The 8,217-nt window shown below is 45.9% G+C and overlaps 1 long non-coding RNA gene across 1 annotated transcript in view; it reads left to right on the top strand.

Annotated features, from left to right (window-relative positions):
- LOC115942598 (uncharacterized) overlaps positions 1-3,784 on the top strand; it is a 13,899-nt gene extending 10,115 nt beyond the window's left edge. Inside the window, exons 3-4 of the long non-coding RNA XR_004077232.2 lie at positions 3,398-3,515; positions 3,635-3,784. This is a non-coding gene — a long non-coding RNA (uncharacterized LOC115942598). The remainder of the gene's footprint in view (positions 1-3,397; positions 3,516-3,634) is intronic.
- The last annotated feature ends 4,433 nt before the right edge of the window (positions 3,785-8,217 follow it).

The raw sequence follows: 8,217 nt of genomic DNA, 5'->3' as shown, positions 1-8,217 counted from the left end.
GAAGAAAAGGCAGTTTTAGGGCCCCCGAGGTGGGAGGAGAGGGAAGGGGGAAGGGCTCAGAGTGGAAAAGTCCCGGGGACCGAGACGGTGGGGAGAGTGTCTTCATGGCTTCCTCCCCTACCCGCACTCACCCTCGAAGGAGGCCTCAGCGGAGATGGGCACCTGAAGAGGGCCACTGCCTGAGCCTCAGACAGAGACAGGAATGCAGGTGCCTCCCAGGGAGGAATGCAGGCGTGCGAAGCGCACGACCAGCAAGGGGGCCCCAGTGCAGTGACTGCACCTCCCTCCAGATGCCATCCATGGGCTGTGCCCGAAGGCTGCTGAGTGCAGGGCGCCTTTCCCGGGCCCGCCAGGCGAAGCCTCTGTAACTGCCTACAGGTCAGGCCTTGAACATCACGCACAGGTTTTTAAACAGGAGCTAGTCTCCTCAATAGTTTTTCTCACCAAAGCGTCCACTTGAAATTCACTCCTATCCATTCCCCTTCTCTTTGTCTCTCTCTGCCCCTTTCCCCCTTCACCTCCTTCCCCCTCACACTTTGCATCCCCTGCAATGCCACTCATCCTTCACAGCTGTATTAGTTACTGATTCATCACAAATTACCCCAAGACTTAGTGGCTACAAACAACAAACATTTATTATCCCAGTTTCTAGGAGTCACAAGTCAAGGTGTGGCTTTGGTAGGTGCCTTTGGTTCAAGTTCTCTCGTAAGGTTGAAAACCACCAGCCAGGGCTGCAGTCTCATTGGACGAGGGGGACCATGTCCAAGCTCACTCACTCGGTCATTGGCGGTGTTCAGTTCCTTGCTGGCTACTGGCAGGAGGACCACCTCAGTTTCTTGCCATGGGAACCTCTCCTGAGGGCATCTTACAACATGGCAACTAGTTTCCTCAGGGCAAGCGAGCAAGTGAGAGAGTGCATGAGAGGGAATATCCAAGATGGAAGGCACAGTCCTTTTATAACCTAATGTCACAAGTGGCATCCCATTACTTCTGCTGTATCCGGTATCCTGTTTGTAAGAACCAAGTCTTACGTCCAGCCCATATTGGGGGTATAATCAAGGGCTTGATTACCGGAGGTGGGGATGTTGGGGGCCTTCTTAAGGGCTGCCTATCACAAAGGTCCAGACAGCATTTTCCCTGTCCCTTAACTGTTCCTTTAGCACACTATAGAGTCTGTTCTCCAAACTATAACCAAGCTTTTGATTTCATTCTGTTCTGGACAGTTGTTTTATTACCCCAAGTGTCTGAAGCTCCTCTTCTTAATGGAATTCCAGCTCCCTTAGGAGCGAAGACAACGAGGTCTGGAGGTCTTGTCCCTCACTTCTCTTAGGGCCCTCACTGTACCCATCCCAGGAAGAGAGCTATGATAAATATTTGTTGATTAGGGTCAACTCTCAACTTAAACTTGTTTAAACTTTTTCCCTTTTAGTCTAGCTTTCTGGGGCTAGGGATTTCTGTGAGAGCCTTTGTATTCAGAGCCTTTTCCTGCTGAGCCAACAGACCTCCTCCCGGATGATAATCCTTGCTGGGAGGGTGAGGCAGGGTTATTGTTTACACTACAGAGCTGTCTTCTAATGCCTTTAACATTGGAATTTAGCTATTGAAAGGAGCAGGAATGGTTTGGAGCCCTTTAGAACAGAGAAAAGATGAAAGGCAAGAGAACTGGCACTTGGTGTTGAGTTTCTCATTTTATCCTCCCAACAAACATGAGGTGGAGTTTATCATCCTCACTTTGCAAATATAGAGTTTGGGACCCCACAATTAACAAGGAGCAGAGCCAGAACCTGAGCCCAGACCCCAGAGTCTTTCCTTCACCCCTGCCTTACGCTTCTAGGTGTGATTTCCGGAGTGATTTACCCTCACATCAGGCTCCTTCCTCCTGGGGCTATTTGCAGTATCACTTTCTGTGATTCCTGTGGTCCATTCCTGAGATGCCCAGTAAACACCTGATGAATGAACTCTTCCTCCTCTGGAGTGGGGGGTGGCCAGGGGCTTCCACACTCACTCCCAAAGGCCAAGCAGAACATTAGACCCACCTAGCCAGTGAACCTGATTCCAGGAGTGGAGTTGTGGAGTGAGGCAGGGAGAAGCTGGGTTGGGTGAAGTGTGGCAAAGAGATCTTGTCAGAAGCTCTGACACCACAGGAAGAAGAGGTCACTTGAAATGTAAGCGTATATAAATGTATGGCTTTGCCAAGCAGACTTGTCTGGCCCTTTCAGAGGGGCCTCAGCAGTGGCCTCAATCCCCTGAGTGGGACACTTGGTGGAGGTTAGTGTTTCAGGGGACATTGAGCAGACCCAGAAATGAATGCAGAAAGAATGACGCTAGCAGGCCTCACATGGCTGTGTTTTGAGGGGCCAGCTTGCAAGGTTGGCCTCTGGGAACTTGCCATCCAGGAGGGTTCCCATCAGCCCAACTGATAAGTTGCTCACTATGCCTATACTGTCTGTACAAGCAATGTGGTTTATGTTCAACCACCACTCTCCTTCTGGGAGTCCAGAAGGTGGGGGCATGCTAGGCAGACAGTGCCTACACGACTAGCCCCCAGTGAAAAGCCTGGGCACTGAGTCACTATTGAGCTTCCCTGGTAACATCTCATAGTTAGGATTTGTTGCTGGGGGGATTGAATGTGTCCTGTCTGACTTCACAGAGATAGGACTCTTGAAAGCTCATGCCTGGTTTCCCTGGGCTGATTTTGCTTTGTAGCCTTTCACTGTAATAAATCTTAGCCTTGAGTATGACTAAATACTGAATCATGTGAGTCCTTCTGGCAAAACATGGACCCTGATGTGGTCTTGTAGACACCTGACATACTAGGGCAGGAGGAATGGAGGGCAGGTATGGGGGCAAGAGCTTTCTCTGGCTAAATGTCTATAAATCCTCTTAACTCCACAACTGTCCAAACTTCTCCCTCCTGATCTTCCTCTTTCCCCTCTCAGGGTATCTAATTTTCTTCTTTCCCTCATTGAATAGTCTCACTATTCAAAATAAATGCTTGAGGGTGTCCTCCTGTGATTGAACCTCATCTGAGCTCTGATATGGGAAAATGAGACCAGGGCTTGGTGATATGAAAAATTCTTGAAACTTTAGCTAGTAAGTATGATGTAGTTTTTGAATACAAGAGAGGTTTGGTAGTGTGAGGTCTGGAGCCGACAATCAAGAAGGAATATTTGAGACATCTTTGGTACAAAATGGTTTTATTGAAGCACAGGGATGGGACCTTGGGCAGAAAGAGCTGCTGCCCCGGGGTTGTGAGGGATGACTGATTATATACTTGGGAGTTGGGGGAGGTATGGAAGAGGGAGGTTTCAAAAGGATTTTCATATGTTAAAGAGGACCTACAAGATACTGGAGGCCTTGCCATTTTCAAGTTAAGGTTGTTTTTCCCTCTTACTAGACATGAAGACAGGAGCTTCCTGGAGGAACATTATACTCTGCCTGCCTCAAGTATTTGGGCTGCAAGTTGTAAGGACATTTAATTTTATCTACATTTCCTTCTGGAAGTTAGGTTATTGGTAAGAATGCTTTTTTTCTAATAAATCACTAAGACATTTGTAAACTAAGGGAGACTCTCTTCTTGCAGGACTGTGATCTCTATAAATTAACCATTTGTTCTTCCTTCCCTTCACTTTAGGGCAGCCAGGAGTGCCTGAGGAATGTCACAGATCCCACCTGGGAGTCGGGGGCTGGTGGGTTGTGGGGTGTCAGCTGATGCTTTGTCCTCCACTTGCCTCCTGCTTCCCCATCAAGTACACTGATAATAAAATGCCTAGAGGTTCTCCGCTTAAAATTATTTTCTCTGTTAAAAGATCTGAAATGGTGTTCTTCTCTGAAAATGTAGGTGGGTGTCACCTGGAGGGCTGTCACGGAACAGAAAGAGTGTCATTTGGCATGGACACAGGAGTCAGAGTGCCAGCAACCCCTTAAGGCGGTTGAGCAGATGTGAGGGTTTTCTTCCCCCCAAAATCTGAGAGAGGACAAAGGTGGGAGCAGGGCCAGATCCTGTGGGTAGCAGAAGCCTTTTTTACAACTTTGAATTTCAAGTCAGGTGCAAGGGGAGGGGGAGTCCCTGGACAGTTTTCAACAGAGGACCGAGATCTTGAATATCTTTTCTAGTTCAAAGACTTTATATATGAATTCCTGAATGTCTCAGACCATTTCTGAGGAAGTATAGAGCCATTTTGGAGAAATTGGTTCTGTAATTTTATGTCCTTTTATTGCAATTTCCTGGAGCCATTGAGCCATCATCAGGGATCCTGCTTGGTTTGACACTTATTTCCTTCCCTTCCTCCTTGCTTTTTCTTTAAGAAATAGAGGCCTAGTCTGTGATGAAAACCCAGAGTCCTCATTTTCTTCTCTACATTATTGTCATTCAAATTATTTAATTTAGTGAATGGGCCTATGATTTACATTTAGAAGAAAATTGCCATTTACATTTTTAACCCAAACAGTGGGGTGATAAATCAAAAGGAGCTCATTATACCCATTTCCCAGTGGGGTGGGACTCCTGACCCAGCCACACAACTGGGGAGCTAACTCCCCACCAACTACAGGCGCCTTCCCTGCTCAGACGCAGGCCTTTGCCTGTGGTTAGGCCACATTTGCCCTCTGAGCAGAGGTCTAAAATTCGTTGATCCACCATGCTATTGTGACATACCAACACCATGAAGGCAATTAGAAAATGGTGTAATAAAAATCTTTCGAGAGTTGAAAGCTAAACCCAACATTTGTAATAGAGTCTTTCTGGTATTTCTATAAGAGAGTTTCTGGATGATATTAATGTTTGAATTGGTAGACTGAATAAAGTAGATTGCCCTCCCCAACATGGGCGGGTTTCATCTAATCCGTGGAAGGCCTGAATAGAATAAAGGTTGAGTAAGGAAGAATTCTCTTTATCTGCCTATCTCTGAGCTGGAACATCAGTCTTCTCCTGCCTTGGACTCAGACTAGAGCTTACACCATTGGCTCTCCTGAGTCTCCAGTTTACTGACTCCAGAACTAGGGACTTTTCAATCTCTGTGATCATGTGAGCCAGTTTCTTAGAGTATATCCATCAACCACTCTCTCTTTTTCTCTCTTCCTCTCTCTCCCTCTTTCTCTTTCTCTCTTCGAATAAGATCTCTCTCTCTCTGAGGAAAAACAAAATGTCCTATTGGTTCTATTTCTCTGGAGAACTCAGACTAACACACCCCATTTCATGGAAGTAGAATCTAAAGCACAGAGCCAAGATTAACATGGCTATGGTAAGAGGATCCAAACTGTCTGATTTCAGAGTTCACAGCAGATAGTCCAGCTCACCACATAGTAAAGAAACACAAATAACAATGAGGGTTTGATTCTTTTGCCTCTCAAATTAGCGAATATGAAAGACAGTGGGGGGGGAGGAAGAGCTATATTGACGAAAGATGGGAAAATGGGGACACCTGTGCCGTGTTGGTGGCACTGCCAACTAGTACAATCTTCCCAGAAGGCAGCTTGAGGATCCCACAGTGCAGAGTGTAGAGACCCTGACAACAGCTGGCTCCTCAAATATCACCAATGCAACCTGTTGCTAAGACAAAACTGAGCTTACTGCTTTCCGCCATGAAGGAGACCACCATCTTGAAGATCTTTGGCAATGTCTCAGAAAGGGAAAGGGAAAGCCAGAACTTATTGAGAATGGAAGTTTGGTTTCAGGCTGGTCTTTCCGTGGAGGTTAGGAGGAGGATGACATTTGCTTAGGATTGGGTAAGAATATCCAGAGTTGGTAGAAACAGCAAGGGGAGGATTTTGAGGGGAGGGATTCAAAGAACCTTACGACACCCTCTGTCTATTGATATATATATATATATATATCTTAAAGAGTGGATGTGCCTTTGGGAAGTTCCTGTAATGAGCAATCAAACCATTTGCTTATGCAGGACAGTGAAACCAAGTCAGAGCTCTTGATCAACAGGGCCGAGGTGGGGTTTGTTGTTCATTTTGGTAAAAATTATAATGAAGTTAAAGTAGATTTTTAAAGGTTGATGAAAAATAAAGATGTTTCAGGTGGTTAATCTGAATACATCACATGAACTACTGCTTCAAACTTCTTTAAAGGATCACCACAGCACCATTAATTGTAAACAACCCAAGTGTCCAACAGTAGGCAAACAGGCTCAATAGTGTGTAACACATCAGCAATGGGGTTTGGCCATCCGGCCACTAAGGAAATGATCGTAGAGAAACATACAATCTCTACTAGTATGAACCACCTCCCAGCCTACGTGTCTTTTTTTCATCTTGTAGTCGTCCAGGCTGGCACTGCAGGAAAGCGATCTCCAGGATAACTAGAAAGGGGCAGGTTTGCTGTGGATGGGCTTCGTTTCTACAGACAGTTGGTTTAAATGAAGAGAAATGCCAATTTTCCGGGGTGTGGGTGATCTAAAGCCCTAGTGTTGGCAGGCATGGACTCCGACCCCACACAGCTCCTGGGCAGTGAAAGAGTGCTCCCAGCCCCTCCCTGAGCACCTCCTGAGCAGTCTTCCCCGCTCTAGGACCGCTGTCTTAGCTCAGTGTCCCCCGTGTCAGGATTATGTTCCTCTCTCCTCTGGAGTTCCTCTTTTGGTTAGTTAACTTCTACTCAGCATTCTTGAAGCTTACATGCTCTTTGCATCTATCTATTCTCTGTCCTAGTACTTATCATACCACAGTATGGTGTCTCCGCTCCTCCATCTCCCATCACTTTGTGAGCGACTTGAGAACAGGCTCTGTGCTTTGTTCCGCATGTCTAGTCCCCGGCATATAGCAGGCATTCAGTGTATTTTGTTAAATAAAGGGATAAAAAAATATCTCTCATTAAATCATTTGAAGAGTTATCTTTTCCTTTTACGAATAGGTCAAAAGACTATTTCTCAAGTGCATTTTGTGTCCGATTTTTCCTTCACCCAGAGGCTATAAAAAAGGGAAATCCTTCTGATAACACCTTCCCAGCTGATCCCCTATAAAAAAAATGATCCAAATGGCCCAGCTATCAGGCTTTCCACTCTTAGGTCCCAAGGTAGCAAGGCTTCTTTGTCTAAAGCACAAGGATGGTGTTTGATATAAGGTATGAAAAGATTTTCCATTAGGTCTGAGATGGGCACAGAGAAGTAGATTTGAGCAGGTGCTCTGGGTCTTCCCTGGTTTCTCTCAGAACCTGGGGTCAGAGAGGAGGCAACAAATATGGGGGGAAGAAAAGTTTCCTGAAGAATCTATACATCTTTAGAGAGAAAAAAAGAGCCCTTAAAGAAAGTTGAAGAACTTTGGAGAAACCAGAAAGTGACAAGAAACCTAGAGAGAGAATGGAAGTCTGATTCCCCTTAGAGGGGTGATTCAGGGAGGAAGTAGGTGCTTGGATCCCCCGTTTTCCTTGCCCTTGGAGGGAATGACCCCTACCTTTGAATGAACTAGGGGTCCAGGGTCCCGGAGGTAGAACAGAGAGAACAGAACAAGGTGCCAACACCACTGGGGGACACAACACAGTGAAAGTGGTTTGGAAAACTCAGTCTTATAAATCTTCCATTGTTGTGTTTGGGGGTTGGATGCATCCTTGTTCCCTCTTCAGTTTCCTTCTTTGGGGAAAAAGTCTCAAAGGAACAGCAGAATGAGTTGTTGGGACTGAGGCTTATCATATACAAAAGAAAAGGGGAATCAGGGTCCCATTTCTCTCTTCCTGATGGTGTCTGTTAGGAGCTGTGCTTATGGAAGAGGCCTTTCTTCCATGCCTGCAGAGAACTGTAGGGCTGACTACTTTATCATTCTCCTGCACCAGCTTTCCCAGCTCTCCTCCTCTCCTCCCTGTCAAAACGGTTTGGTCAGAAGACACTGAGATACTGCTCTCTTTGTCGTCACACGCAGCAGAATTTCTGAAGCTCCAAGAAAATCCTAACCTAGCCAATTTTTAGAAACAGCAGAAAGGATGCATGGAGCATCACTGGGCCCAGCCACATGATTTAAATTAGATAACTCTGAGTTTACGATTTTCAAGAAGTAGGCTTTCATTGGCTTTGGTGTCTGCTTCTCCCTGTACACTGGCATTTTGAGAAAGAGTAAGAAATGAGAGGGCCTATTTCAATGAGGAGAGCATCCAACCTTCAGTGAAAGAAAAATCTGACTACAATGGTTTAAATAAATAGGGATTGTTTTTCTCTCAAAAAGGAAGTCTGGAGCTAGGTCCCTGCTGGTGTTGAGTCAGAGGTTTGATGATGCCAGGACTAT

Source organism: Leptonychotes weddellii, chromosome 9, assembly GCF_054177405.1.
Source record: "Leptonychotes weddellii isolate Sample4059 chromosome 9, ASM5417740v2, whole genome shotgun sequence".
NCBI classification, from domain to species: Eukaryota; Metazoa; Chordata; class Mammalia; order Carnivora; family Phocidae; genus Leptonychotes; species Leptonychotes weddellii.
This window is presented reverse-complemented; position numbering and strand designations above follow the sequence as displayed.